Consider the following 15,841-nt stretch of genomic DNA (forward strand, 5'->3'; position numbering starts at 1 on the left):
ATATAGGACTTTTAAAGAGTAATCTCTACACCCAATGTGGGGCTCAAACTCACAACCCTGAGATTAAGAGTCACCTACTCTGCACACTGAGCCATCCAGGGGCCCTAAGAATGTGAGATTTTTATGTAAAGTCTCCTGATAGTTGAACGTTGGTAACAAATTCAAAATCTCCAAAAACTGTGTGGGAGAAACCAAAAATGTCTGTGCCCTGAAGTAGCCTGTGAGCTGTATGACGTCTGGTGCTCCACACGTCCTTGACTCTTAGGATGGCCCGGGAGGCGGGCATCGCGATGATCCTCATGTAACAGTGCAAGAAATGGGTTCAGAGAGGGCAACCATTGTGCTCAAAGCCACAAAGTGGGCCTTCCCACGCAATGCCGAGGCCTAGAGCGGAGAACAGACACCTGGCTTCAAAGTATCGAAAGCCTTTGACAAATGTAGCAAAACTCTGTGCTGCTATTTGTTCACAAGCAAGTTCCCTCTCTGGCTTCTCTGTGTGTCTGAAATCACCCTCCGCCTTTCTCCTGTCAGGATACCTGCCATCAGATTTAAGGCCCATTCAGTTCCTCCAGGCTGAACTCATCTTTAGATCTTTAATTATATCTGCAAAGATCCTTTTCCCAATTGAGGTCACACTGGTTCCCAGGGCTAGGCCATTTTCGGGGGCCACGATTCACCCACGACATACCCCCTTCTCCATTTAGCTGCTTCTTAAACTTGGATCGAGAGCAGGAACCCCAGTCCCCCGTCAAAGTGCTGGCAGCCTCATATCAAGTAGCCCCCCAGGAGGGTAGAGTCCCCAGGAGAGAGGAACCCTGGCTGGGCCTCTTTTTCACCACTGGTGTCTTAAATGAGTGATGGGTGAAATGATGGTGTCTTCAGTGCATGTCACTAGAAAAACATCCTCCTGGGCTCCCAGTGATGAAAAACCATGATGTTTTGGGAATATAGGATCGGGGGTCTCCTGCTAGGTGCACAGTCTGTCTAAACGCTTAGCAGAGAGAAGTACTTGACAAAGCAAAGTCACTTGCTCACATCTCTTGGTATCAAATGTCACCAGCCCAGAGAACAGGAAGGAATGGAACAGCTTACAAGTTTTAGCTTTAAGACTTGCACACGTGTGGTATTGGTCTGATAAGAAAGTTCTCCTCTCGGATCCTTCCTGTGAAAACATCAGAATAGCCCCTGTTTTTATAGACGGGGAATGATGGCTCTTCCTTTCCTCCTTCCTGCTGCTCCGTGCCCTCCTGCTAATTCAAGGAGCCAAATAGACAGTTATGAAACAGTGCAGCGCAAACAACCAGCCCTCCAAAAAGTTTATCTTTAAAATAACAGGAGATTGGGGGGCGCCTGGGTGGCTCAGTGGGTCAAGCATCCGACTTCGGCTCAGGTCAGGATCTCGTGGTGCATGGGTTCAAGCCCCGTGTTGGGCTCTGTGGTGACAGCTCGGAGCTTGGAGCCTGCTTCGGATTCTGTGTCTCACCTTCTCTGCCCCTCCCCTGCTTGCACTCTGTCCCTCTCTTTCTCAAAAATAAACATTAAATATTTTTTTTAAATAACAGGAGATTTTTATTTTTGAGAGAAAGTGGGTGAACTGGGGAGGAGCAGAGAGAGAGAGAGAGAGAGAGAGAGAGAATCCCCAGCAGACTCCACACTCCACGTGGAGCCTCACTTGGGGCTCGATCCCACAACCCTGGGATCACGACCTGAGCCAAAATCAATAGTCAGATGCTCAGCCACTAAGCCACCCAGGCCCCCATAGGGAATTTTGAAATAGATGGAGAATATACAGAGAAGCTAGCATTCTGGGAGACAGCCTCCAGGAATTTAGGCTCTCAAAGGAAAGGAACCAAATGGGAGATTGGGGATGAAGGGTGTTTGCTGGAGCCTGTGGAATTGGGGTGGGGGCAGAGCAAGGGTAGGGCGAAGCCAGGTAAACTGAAAAGTGGGCACTGCTACTGCCTGCAAAACATTTTCACAAAGTTTGCTTATTTAAGCCTAAAGCAGACTCTGTGGGAGTGGTCTTGGATTGCTAGGGAAAGCACTGAGGTCAGACCCAGGGTTGAAGTTCCACTAACTGTGTGACCTGGGCAAGTGGCTGGCCCTCTCTGAGCCTCGTTGCCTTTGGCTGTGAAATGGAGATGAGAGCTGTGCTGCCCCTTTGATAATCATCTTCTCTCTTAAACTAAGGAAGGACTCTTATTTTATGCAAGGACTTTTCACTTCGGAAAGGGAACTGACACAGAACCCATGAACTTGACCTTCCATTTGTAACACCTGTAGTTACTAAAGCCTGTAGTTATTGTGTGGACACATGAGATGACCCCCACACCCGGAGAGCGATCTCATCTGCATTTAATCCCCAAGTTTCAGTTTGCTCATCTGCAAAGTAAGGAAGTCAATAATAATTGCCAGCTTTCTGCGTTGTATCCAGATTAACCGGGCAGTTTGGCTGCTTTTGTTGGTAGAATCAAGTAACAAAATCCTCAACTCAAATTTGGAAGTGGCTTTAAATTTCTTTAAAATTTCTGATCACATATAAGAGGAGGTCCAGAGGGGTGGGCAGTGGCTGCCAGGTGGGTTGGGTCAATGGTTCAATGGTTCAATGGTGTCATCAGGAGTGCTGGAACTTCTGTCTCTCCGCTCTGCCCTCTGTACTGATGGCCCCATCCTTCATTCTTTGGATGAAAACAAGATGGCACCAGGATCACATCCAAACATAGAAACATCCAGAAGAATACTAGTGCCTCTCTCGCAGCTCAGTTTTTAGGAGAGAGGAAACCATGCCTGGCACAGGCCTGCCCTTACACCTACCTGGCCAGAGTTTGGTCACCTGACCAGTCCGACACAGGGCCTGACTGTCAAGGCCCGTGGAGCTAGACTGGAACTGGAGGGAGTCAGCCTTCTTGAAGCCCATGGCTCTAGGAGGGGAATTAACTAATCCCAAATAGGCTTCTCATAAAAAAAAAAAAAAAAAAAGAAGGGTATTTCTGTTGGGTTCTCGCGGAAGCAGAACTTGAAGTGCTAAGAAAACACCAGCCGGAGAACGGAGAACGGGGAGAGGGAGGAAGACAGCCAACGCAGGGTGCCTTGTCAGGCCAACTGCCACTGTGGTACCTGGAGATTAATCCACTGAGAACACACCTCAGAGGTGCCCTAACCCAGGACCAAGGAAGCTGCATGGTGGCTCCCCACCAGCACCCCCTTCCTCACGGGTTCAGGGCTACTTCTAGTGCCCGGCCCTCTGGCTTGCCCTGACTCTGGCCTAGCAAGTACCAGTTGGTAGGAAAAAAGCCTCAGGCAGAGGATTGCAGGTGTTTGCAGGTGGAGGTGAGCATCATGGGGTCATGAGAGGGGTACCAACAGCAGCTAAAACAAAAGATGGAGTCCGGGCCAGCAGCCAGCAGTGAGCTCTTTTCAGCCAAGGCAAAGAGTTGGTCTTTTTAGCCTGACCAAGAGTAGGCAGCCCATCTCGACACAAGCCACCAGATGTCCACCAATACATTCATCACTTGGATAAAGGCCCAAAGGCTTACCTCATCAATGTAGACTAACAAGTCCTTCCAGATCTTTCTCTCTTGAGTGCCCTGAGATTCTAAGGCAGAGAAAATAACATTACTACTTCTACCAGCAGCTCAAAGGTCCAGGAACTGAGTTCTACACGTGTTATCTTCTTTAATGGTCGCTGTGACCCTGGGTGAGGTAATGTTTTAGCCCCATTTAATAGATGACGTAGCTAAAGTCACAAAGTGATGGCTGAGATGAATTCAAACCCATGCCCAGAGCTGCTATTCTGATTCAGGGAACCAGTGGGCTCATAAAAGTGCTGAGTAGAATGTACTGTTCCACCGAAATGTTCTTTTCAGCAATAGAGAGTGTCTCTGGCAGGCAAGAAAGAGGGCCCACGGGAGGCCAGAACATCATGCTAGGCTCGTTCCGGGTTGTGTGCTGTATGTAGTATTGCCAGAGCCTAGAACGGTGCCTGGAACACAGTAGGCTCAATAAATATTGGTTGAATAAAGAAATGTCTCCAAAAAAAAAAAAAAAAGAAATGTCTCCATAAGTGTTATTGGATTATTTCCCCAATTTACGGATAAGGAAACTAAAACGGATGAAGCTTCAAGTACAGGAAAATTCAGAAGAAGCTGGGATTTAAACCAAGGTCTCTCTGACCCCAAGTTCTTTTCTACCACACTGTGGGATCTGTGGTTGGGCACTGGCTGCTGAGACCAGGACCACAGGGCCTGGCTGACTTTCCTGCGTGGCTGAGAGCTTAGCCCCTAGCTCTGGCCACTATGCTGTCACTGCCTGCTGCTGGTCATAAAGGGATGTGGCTGAGAGGGCTTGGGCCCATGCTGACCCATGGAAACACAACATGAGCCACACATCAAGCCACATATGTAATTTAAACTTTTCTAGTAGCCACGTTAAGCAAGTAAAGCAAAGCGGGTAAAGTTAATTTTATGAATGTATTTTACTTAAGCTAATGTATATCTAAATATGATTTCAGTGTATAATCAATATAAAACATCACTTTTGAAATTTCTTTCTTCCTTCTTTCTTTTTTTCTTTCCTTCCTCCCTCCTTTCTTTCTTTCTTTCTTTCTCTTCTTTCTTTCCCTTTCTTTCTTTCTTTCCTTCCTCCCTCCCTTCCTTCTTTCTTTCTTTCTCTTCTTTCTTTCTTTCTTTCCTTCCTCCCTCCCTCCTTTCTTTCTTTCTTTCTTTTCTTTCTCTTCTTTCTTTCTTTCTTCTTTCTTTATTTCTCTTATTTCTCTTCTTTCTTTCTTTCTTTCTTTCTTTCTTTCTTTCTTTCCTTCCTTCTTTGGTACTAGAGATTTGAAATCCAGCGTGTATTTTATACTTATAGCCTATCTCAATTTGGAGTAGCCATATTTCACATATGGCTGGTGGCTACCATATTGGACTGGCTACCAAATTGGCTGATTCACAGAAATGTGCTATGCACTCACATGCAGGATCCACACACACTAGGAAATCAAAGCAATATCAAGTACATGTTTCACATTAGTAAGAGCCAATGTTTACTCAAGCAAGGGTACAGGAATCCGTAAAAAGCTAATGATGAGGTGTAAATGGTACCAATTTGGGTATACATGCTTTGACTCACCAGTTTGAAACCTAGGATTTGATCCTAATGAAATAGCTGGGAAAGTATGCAAAGATTTATGTATAAGGATATTCATCCAAGGGTTTGAATTAGCTTCCTCTTGCTGCTGTAACAAATTACCATAAACCTAGTGGCTTAAAACAACACAAATTTATTATCTTACAGTTCTGGAAGTCAGAAATGAAAATAGGTCTCAGTGAGCTAAAGTCAAGGTCAGTAGGCAATGTCCTTCTGGAGGCTCTAAGAATCTGTTACTTTGCTTTTTCCAGCTACTAGGACTTCCCTTCTAGCTGACAATGTCATCACTCCAACCACTGCATCCATAGCCACAAACCCTCCAACTGTCTTGTCTCAATCTTTCCCCTGTAAAGACCCTTGGTGCCTACCCTGGGCCCACCAGATAATCCAGAGTCATCTGCCCGTGTCAAGATCTTGACCTTCATCACATCTGCAAAGTCCCCTTTGCCGTGTAAGCTCACACATTCACAAAGCTCTGGAGATTTGGGTGTGGGTGTCTTTAGAAGGACATTATGTGTCTGCCACAGGATTATTTTCAAAGGAAAAGAAACAAATAATCTTTGACACCTACGTCTTGGTGAAGAGTTCTTAGACACGACACCAAACCTTGATCTATAAAAGACAAATAAAGAAAGAAATTGGACCTCGTCAAAATTAAAAACTTTTGATCCATGAAATAGAGTGAAAAGACAAGCTATAGACTAGGAAAAAAAGTATTTGCAAACCACATATCTGGCAAAGGACTCATATCTAGACTATGTATATATTCTAGTACATCTGATGATATAGATATTAGATATTATGTATTTTACATAATATATTATATTAATATATTATTACATAGTATTCATTTTATATGTTTGTATGTATATATATATATATAGAGAGAGAGAGAGAGAGAGAGTCAAAATTCAACAGTAAGGTCACAAACAATCCTATAAGAAAATGGACAAGTTTGGAAGAGACATTTCACCCAAGAGGAGGTATGAATGGCCAATTAGTACACGAAAAGATGTTACAAGTCACGAGCCATCAGGGAAATGAAAATTAAGACCATAAGATATACTACACAGCTATTAGAACAGGTAAAATGTAAAATAGTGATGATATCAAAAGCTGGTGAGGTTTTAGAGAAACTAGACCCCTTATATGCTCCTGGTAGAAAGGTAAGCGGTACAGCCATTCTGGGAAAGACTTTCACTGTTTCTTAAGAAACGAAATGTGTACTTACCAAATAACCCAGTAACCACACTTTGGATATTGATACCAAGGAAACGAAAAGATGTCTACGTGAAAACCTTTACGACAGCAGTCACAGCAGTTTTATTTGTAATAGCTAAAAAACAGAAACAACGAAGATGCCCTAAAATGGATGAATGGTTAATAGGTTTGGTTCACGTACACCATGGAGTATCACCACTCAGCTATGAGATGGAAGGAACAATTTATACATGTAATAACTTGAATGGATCTCAAGAGTATTATGCTGAGTGGAAAAAGTAAATATATATGTATGTGTATATACATATATATATAATATATATATATTCTCAAAGTATATATATATATATACATATATATGTGTGTGTATATATATACACATATATGTGTATGTGTATATATATATATATAACATTCTCAAAATGGCAAAAATATAGAGATGAAGAACCAATTAGTGGTGGCCAGGAGTTAAGGAAGGGGGTGAAAGGGGAGAGTGTGCCTATAACAGGACAGCATGAAGGAGACCCTCATGGTGGTGGAAGGTTCTGTACCTTGGTTGTGGTGGTGGTTACACAGATCTACACATGTGATGAAATGGCATAGAACTATACTCAGGGGGTGCCAATGTCAATATCCTGATTTTGATATTATACTACTCTTATGTAAGATGTAACCATCAGGGAAAACTGGATCAAGGGCACATAGAAACCGTTCGCACTATCTTGGCAGCTTCCGGTGAATCTAGAATTCTCTCAAAGTAAAATGTTTTTTAAAAAGAAACAGAAATAACCCAGGTGTCCAACCATCAGGGATTGGTTAAATGAACTGTGTTTTATACCCATACAATAAAATGATGCAGAGCCATTTAGGATGAACGAGGAAAACCAGGCAGGTAGACTAAGAAAATCCGAACACAAAACAATGTATTCTGTAAGAGTCCCTTGTAAGGTGGTTTGTCTGTGCACGGAGAGAGTCAAGTCTGAAAAAGACACACCAAAATGTTAGCAGTGATTTTCTTCTGGGTAACTTTTGCCCTTTAAACTTCAGTACTACCCAATTTTTCCCAATCCACAAGTGTTACTCTGATAATCAGGGAGAAAATGCTACTTCCATTTTGAAAAAAAAAAAAAAAAGTTTTAAGAAGGCAGCCAAAGGGCGGCAGACTGTGTTGCCATCCCATCGTTCTGACCCAAATGCAGCTCCGTGAGCATGTGCAAAGGGAGGCCTGTGGAGAAATTCCTCCTCCCAGGAAGAGAGGACCATGAAATATATGCTTTGCTTTCTGGCAGGAACCAAACGAAAAGAGATGGAGTGATTCAGACCAAAGACCACAGCGAGTCGGGAATAAAAAGCACCTGGTATAGTCACTAGGATTACAACCCCAGCAAAACATCTGTGTGGACGAGGGGGTTTGCATTAAAAAAAAAAAAAAAAGAGAGAGAAACTGGTTGTTGAATCTGAGTGAGGAATTAAGCTCTGGAGACTCCTCTCTCTCTTTCTCTCAGACATATCCTTTAATATTTTTGCTTTGTCATCATTTCTGTTAAGAAATGTTAAGAAATACCTGCCTTTGCACTTGCAAACACAAGCCCTAAATGCCTTTCTACTGGGCTTGTCTCTGGGGGATCCAGGGAGGCCATAGCCCTGTACAAATCCCTCCAAAGCCCCAGCTAGGGAATGATGGGCAGAACTACCTGTGAGGGTTGGGGTGGAAATTAGGACCTGCAAAAATAATCCAGACAACAATCATCATAGTAATATCCCTTTTATTATGAAGCATTTGCTGTGCTGCAGGCACTATAGTCGCTGCTCTGTGTAACTCCCAAAGTCGGTGTTGTTCCCATTTTGCAGATAAGGAAACCGAGGTCCAAGGAGGTGAACAGCCCAAGGTCATGCGGCTAATCCATGACGGTGCTGGAGTGAGCCTCAGTCCTGTCTGGCTCCAAAGCTGTGCTATTTCCACACGAGCATTGCCCCTCCTTATCCTTGGTTCCCAGAGTGGATAAACAGGGAGAGGGACGGCATGCTCATATCCCCCATGGCTGCCCCCCCCCCCCCACACACACACAGGGCGGGAGGCAGTGCTCAGGGCAGATACCTTGTCAGTGTCATCCAAGTGGCCACTGCCTGGAGCCGGTCCCTGGATGCCGAGGCCCTCTAGCCAGGAGGGAATCTCCTGTGCACAAGCTCCCCCTTATGGAAATGAGGGACATACCGCTGGAACTCCAACTTGAGGCTCCACCCAGGCAGGAGATGCTGGGAAGGGCCCTTACCGCCCCGCCCCGAGCCTGGACCCAGCTCCCAACTCCTGCCCAGCCCCGTGCTCTGTGCTTGGCAAGTGTTTCTGCCTGACCCCCAAAGCACACATCTTTGGTGTCCCACTTGAGGACATGTTCTTGGATCTACATGTTATGGAATGTTGATAAATAAAGTAACATAAGCTGACAGAGCCCCGAGGAGAAGTAATGATATTTACAATGACCTTCTCGGGGAGCCCTTCTCCTGTTTACACACCAGAAGGAAAACATCCTTTCCTTTAAAAAAAATAGCATGGGTAATGTTTAATTTCCAAGGGGGGCTGAGAATTGCTTTCTGACTGCAGAGCTTTGGATGAATTTTGTCCCCTCCGTGAGCCTCAGTGTCCTCATCTGCAAAATGGGTGTGATGATGCTGACCTCGTAGCGTGGTTGGAAGGAGACCGTGGGCACAAAGGGCTTAGGCAAGTGCTTCTCCATTCCTTCAGGTCCTTCTGGAAATGAAGAGAGGTGCATTACTGTCCCATGCTTATTCGTTTATTAATTCAACAAATGTTTGCTGAGCACCCACTACGCACCAGGCAAGCACCAGACAGGGTCCCTCTATGTCTTTAACAACTAGTGGAGAACCTGGCCCCTAGGAGGCATACAGAAATGTTTGATGGAGGCAGTGGGTGAAGGGAAGAGGGAGAGAAGAAGGTGCAGTAGGAGAGGTCACCCTGGACCTGCAGCCCACTGGGGAAGCTGGACTGGGAATCGAGACACTTGGTTCTAACTTGGCCCCTATTGCTCTATAACTTTGTTCTTTGTTTCTCCTTCCTTCTTTCTGAGTCTTCATTTGTCCAATGGGGGACATGGGGGAAGAGAAGGGAATACCTGGTGGAGGTGGTATTATTTGACCAGCCAAGTTCCTTCGGGTCAAATGGTGACCCTGCTCCAAACTATCACCTCCCCCATCCCCCATGCCCTCCTTGGGCCTCCCCACTCAGCATGGTGCCCCACGTGGTCCTCCAACCTGTCTGCCTGGAGCCCAGCAAACCATCCCTGCCCTTCTGGACTTAGGCCAATTTGGCCAAGTGGAGATCCAGCTCTGGAATCCAAACTTCAGTTTCCTCACCTGTAAAAAGGACCTTTATTATGGATCCCTATGGCTTGATTGTGAGGATTGAACTATGGGGACGCCAGAGTGAATAGGTGTGACAGAGCCACACACAGGTGGACAGCCTCCAGGATACCATTCTCCCAGGCATCCTTGTGGACGTGCATCATAAGAGAGGACCTGAGAGGGGTAAGGAAATGAGGACTCTCAGCTATGGGTTTGCCAAGAAAATACCCTTGGGCTTCTCGAAGGAGGAGATTCCAGAGCTGAACAGTGAGACAAGCATGAGTTTGCAAGGTGAGTGGTGAGGGCTGAGTGGGGAGAGGGATATTCCCCACGGAGAGAATGGCGTGTGCAGAAGTTCATGGACCAAAACCAGAAGTTCATGGAGCCTGGCTGTGCCTCTCCTTGGGGCAGAACCACAAGTTCATCATATGGTAGGGTAGCCGGCGTGGGGCTTTGGGAAGAGGCAGCTGCAATGGTAAGCAAGGCACCCTGCTCACAGGGGCTTCGAATGGAGAGATGAGGGCTTGGGACTGTGTATTTCAGGCCAAGGGAAACCACATTCGTGTCAGACCAGAGAGGGGAATTATAGCGAGAGAGGCAAGCGTGGCAATAATCCAGGGGAGAGAGTGAGGGCTGGCTGAGGTCAAGGCCGTGGGGATGTGGAGAAGGGAAAGTATTTGAGAGATGTTCCCGAGATGGCACCAACAGGGCTGCGTGATGGATTGGCTGTGGGGTGTGAGGCAGAGGGAAGATCTCACCATCTTGCTGGAGGGCCCAGACAGACACCCAGGGAACAAGAGTGAAATAGACAAGAGAGAGGATAATTAAGTGCTAAATTGTGCAGCTTAATTTATTGTTTGGACAGTTGCCTTGTACACTATAAACCCCATTGCTCTAATGAGCTCATGACATCAGCCAGCAGGGAAAGCATGCCTAGCCCATCACCCATCACAACTGAAGCCATCTGTGGGCACTGCCCAGATGCCTATCTGGACAGCTGGACTCTGGGCTTCTGGGCTCGGCTTGCAATTAAAGGTACCAACAAGCCCCAGCCAGGGCACCCCTCACAGGGCACCACTTCCTTAGATGCCTCAGGATCTGAAGGGCCCAGGACTCAGAGGACTTTTTAGTCCAAAAGAGAAAAGAAGCAGAGATTTTGAATCTGGCCATGATGCAGGTGCAAGGGTCCTGCCCTGCAGACCAGGGGAGCTGGATTCACATCCAGCCCCCTTCCTGCGTATGTGACTTTGGGCAGGCCCCCGACCTTCTCAGGATTCAAGGAAATACCCAAAAACTCTGAAGTTCAGTTCTCATGAAAAGATGCTCCTGATTTAAAAAGATGTTTAGGGCGCCTGGGTGGCTCAGTTGGTTAAGTGTCCGACTTCAGCTCAGGTCATGATCTCGTGGTTCGTGGGTTCAAGCCCTGTGCCAGGCTCTGTGCTGACAGCTCAGGGCCTGGAGCCTGCTTCGGATTCTGTGTTCCCCTCTCTCCTGCCCTTCCCTCACTCATGTTTTCTCTCTCTCTCTCTCTCTCTCTCTCACACACACACACACACACACACACACATAAAAATAAAAATTAAAAAAAACTTAAATAGATGTTTAAACAGAGAATGGATCCTGGCTCCTTGCTGTGGAGGGGAAGACCAATTTGTCCTCGATTGTATCACTGTGCTTATTGAAGGAGGAATTCATCTTGGGGGAACCCAGAGAGCCTTTCTGGAGAAAGTGGCATCCAAAGTGGGGCCCATATGGAATGTCATGCCCCTCACCAGAGAAACTATGTATGGCCCCTGCACCTTTCTGCTTAATAAGAGGCACTCTGAACAGCTTTGTTGGAGGAGCTTAGGAGAACATCTTGTTCAAGGGGTTGGGGGTGGGGGCGAAATAAAGCTGCATTCACAGGGCACTTTATATAAGACTGAGAAGCGTTGATTTTCCACATCAAGGAAAAGTCGAACCCGATAAGCCTTATGAAGGAGCCAACACTCCCACCAGCCTATCTCCCCAGGCCACCATTCTTCATAGCACTGATTTCAGCTGTAACGGAGAGATCGTGTGTTTGATTTTCTGCTTAAAATATGCCCATTGCCCTATGCCAGAGGATGCCTGGCATAGGATAGACACTCAATAATACATTTTTGTTGAATGAATGAATAGATGAATGAATGAAACTCAGGTAGTCATAGACATTCACGTGGAAAAAAGGTGTTATTTTCATCTATCCTATCACCAAAGATTAGAGACTGATTGTCCATACCCAGTGTGGGGCCCAGTGATAGGAAACAGCTCTCTGGGCACTTTGGGTTGTAGTATAGAGTTACAGATCTTCCCAGGGGACAGCTTAGCCATCAAAAGTGTCAAAAGTACCCAGACTCTTCCACATGGCAATGCCATGTCTTAGAATGGAGCCTCAGGAGTGGCCTCACCCGTGGAGAAAGATGCCTCAAGCAAAATATTAGAAACCATTGAAATGCTCAGCAGGAGAGGATGGGCTGAAGAAACTCTAGCCATCCTTGGAATGTAACATAAGCATGTAAGGCTGTCATGGGATGTACACATGGAAAGATGGCATCTAGGTGGGGGCCACAATAAGTCGGGGAGAGCCGGCCTCCACTCCCCGGAGTGTACTCACCTGAGTCTGGGAGATAGTGCCTATCTCTGGGCACTTTTATTTTCTCCTTTTTTGCCCATCTGTGTTTTTGACTCTAAAACACAAGAATGGATTATTGTCATAAAACTTGAATAAGGCCATCTCCACATTGGTTGTGTTTTTTTTGTTGTTGTTGTTTTTTGTTTTCTTTAAAGAAGAAAGTAGCCATGCCAGAGTTTCTTGATTTCCCCTCTCTAAGGTGTTCGGAGCTGGAGCAGGGAGGCCCCTCTTCCCCACCAGGACGGGGGCAGCTGGGGCAGCTGTGGGTGAACAGAGGCTCAGGACTGCGTCTCTTCACCAGGCCAGATGTGGTGTCTGTCTCAGGACAGGTTGTCAGGAGCACCTCCTCCTGCCAGCCTCAGCTCAGTCACTTACCAACTTCCTTGGCTCTGCCTTTCCTCTTGTGTGTGATCGAAGGCCACCAAATCTAGATTGTGGGGTATTGAAAAGATCACATGAGCAAAGGATGTAGGTGATGCATCATCCACAACCCAGTGGCTCTCCCTGTTTTCCTATTCCTCTCGTTCTGGCCCCCAAACTGGAAAGAACCTAAGGTCCCACTACAGTCTCCTCTGCTCTCCACCTGCTCCTATTTACAAGCAAGGATGCCTCACTTGCTGCCAGAGGGGCGGGCCCTCATCTCTCCTGCACCCAGGAAGCTTCTCACGGAGGGTTCTGTCCCTGGTGGGGCTAGGTGGAGGATCCATCTCTAGAGGCTAGAAGGTCAGGACAGAACCACATGGAAGGGGCACCACGGACTGGAAGGACAACTTCCATGGACATTGCTTCCCCTTGGCCTAGATCTGCCCCTTCTCCAGATTCCAGAGTGGAGGAAATGGGGACTACCTGTGTGTGCACGTGTGTGTGTGTGTGTGTGTGTGTGTGTGCATGTGTCGTGTTTGTACATCAGGGGACTAGGTGATGAGGGCAAGGTGGAGGGAAGCAGCAGGGGTACGGAGTGCCTGTCATGTATATAAGGCTGAGTACTTTCACAGGAGTTATCTCATTTAATGGCTGGGCATCCTGGCAAGGTACACTTAAGTTATTGTTCTTGTTGACCAGGTGGGGAAATGAAGCTCAGAGAAGCTTGATCAGAACATTTACCTGGGGCGGGCTTGAGAGGGCTTGGGCCTTGGAGTCAGGCTGAAGAGAAAGGTGGCTCCCCCCACTCCCACATAGGATGATCTTGGGCAAGTCATTTCCTTCTCTGAGTCTCGGTTTCTTGATCCGTCAAATGGGTGTACTAACTCTACGAAAGTGTCCATGTGGAGGTTAGAGACAATGTAGTCAGATCACCTGGTCCTGTGCCTGGTATAATGTAAAAACACGATCACTGGCTCCAATTTTTTTCTTTGAATAACAAAAATCGCTGTGTCTGACTCCAGATCCCACTGAGAGGTAGAGGCAGGGGGTGAACATAATACCAGGAGAATAAGGTCATCTCCCTTTGAGATGGAAACCTTTGGGATGGTGGGCACAAATGCTAAACGTCAAAGGAAACCATCCTCTTCCTGTTCTCTAATCAAATGAAAATGATCTAACGGGTGTTTGCTGACCAGGTTCCCCACCTGCTTCCATGCCTGCCAGGAAAATAGACGTGTGTTTTTAGTGAACTGTCTCAAGAATGCACATGAAGGATGGAACAAATGCAAATAAGCACCTGGGTGCCAGGCATAGCCTTGCATTTGGCAAAGGGGGATGCTGGGGTTCAGCAAAATTCAGTGACTTGCCCCAGCTAACAAGTGGCAAAGCTGGGACTGGAATCCAAATCTGTCTGCTGCCGGTCTGCCAAAGTCTGCTTTCTTTTTCTCTTTGCCATTATCCCTCCCACCGCACTGACTCTTTGATTAAAAAAAAAAAATCAAACATAATACTGTTTACAAAGTTGCAGTGGAGTAAGCGGTGTGTGTGCCCGCGTGTGCTCGCTGTACATAATGTGTTTCCCATTCTGTGCTGGGGCTGTGTGCATGAAAGAAAAACAAAACCCAAACACCCCAACCCCAAACCCTCCTGAGTTGTCTCACATCAGGAGATCGGCTGCCTTTCCCCCCACCCCAGGGTGGCTGTGGCATTGTGAGCAAGCTGCAGACCCCCCAAGCAACCAGAACATTCTGTACCTTGTGGCAATTAGTCCCCACTTGGCTTAAGGACTCCAACATCAAAGGAGGCCTCCGCCCGCTGCCCAAGGGAGACCAGGGGAATGCCTCAGAACGAGCCCTTTCCCCCTCATTAGGGGCTCCAGCCACCAGCAAAGCAGACTCGGACAACAGACCCGGCCCCATCAAAGGCCCCCTTCCCCCGGGAAGGCCTCTGTAATCCGGGGCCTGGCTATGCCCTACCCCCTCCCTAGACCAGCTCAAAAGCAGCCGTCTGGGGACACCTGACTACTCTCCAGTTCAAAGCCAAGTGAATGCATTAACAAGACAAAACACCATTTTCCTGTCTCAAAACTCCTAGGGCCCTGCCTTAAGCTGCCTGCAGTCAAGGCCTGGAGAGCACACAATCCCTGCCCATTTACCAGTGGGCCCTGAAGTCAGGCCCCTCCTCTGCAGTATCCCCCAGCCTTTGAAAGCCTGGAGCACAAACAGGGGCTAACTTAAGCCACTCAGCAATGCCTCTTCAGGCCTAATCTGCTCCTTCATAAAGTAGGTGGCCAATCTGGAGCCAGCCCTCATGAGAGCCAGAGCTGAGAGGGGAGAGAGCAGGCCAGCTCTGAGGTTGCAGCCTTCCTCTCTGCAAGCACAGAGACTATTTCAGGGTAAATGAGAGCTAAGGAAGAGCTACAAGCAGTCTCCCTTCAAAATCCAGGATTCTAGAGCAGAAATGCCAGATTTAGTCATTTACTCACCCTTCTACCCACCTGTTCACTCATCCACTCATCCACCCATCAATCCACACATCTATCCATCCATCTGCCTGTCCGTCAATCTATCTGCCCATCCATTCATCCACCCAACCATCCACCCATCCATGCCTCCTTCCCATTGCATGCTAGATCCTGTTCCAGGCCCTGGAGATTCAGAAAGGAATCAGACACAGAACCTGCCCTCAAGGAACCCCCAGTCTACAGGAAGAGCAGAAAATACCTCATGGCTATAAGAGAGATGTTTGAGAGGTAGCACGGGACCCAGAGGATGGAATCTGCGGTGACTGGGAAGCTAACATGAAAGTGTGAAGCCTGGACCTGAAAGATGAACAAGAGTTTTACCAAGCAGAAAAAAAAGAAGATGGCATTCCAGGTGCCACAGGCAGAATCATGGAGGTCTGAAATAGCCTAGAATGTTTGAGGAACTACTAATCGCTTAGCTTCTGAGGTTTGTATGAAAGGATGTGGTAGGGGAGAAGGGACAGTAAGATAAAGCTATGGTAAAGAATGGAGTCCCTTTATTCTATGAAGTCCATCCCTAATGAGCATTCTGGGTGACTTGTGTGCACACACATACACACACACACAAACAAGGT

This window comes from Prionailurus bengalensis, chromosome A1 (genome assembly GCF_016509475.1).
Source record: "Prionailurus bengalensis isolate Pbe53 chromosome A1, Fcat_Pben_1.1_paternal_pri, whole genome shotgun sequence".
NCBI classification, from domain to species: Eukaryota; Metazoa; Chordata; class Mammalia; order Carnivora; family Felidae; genus Prionailurus; species Prionailurus bengalensis.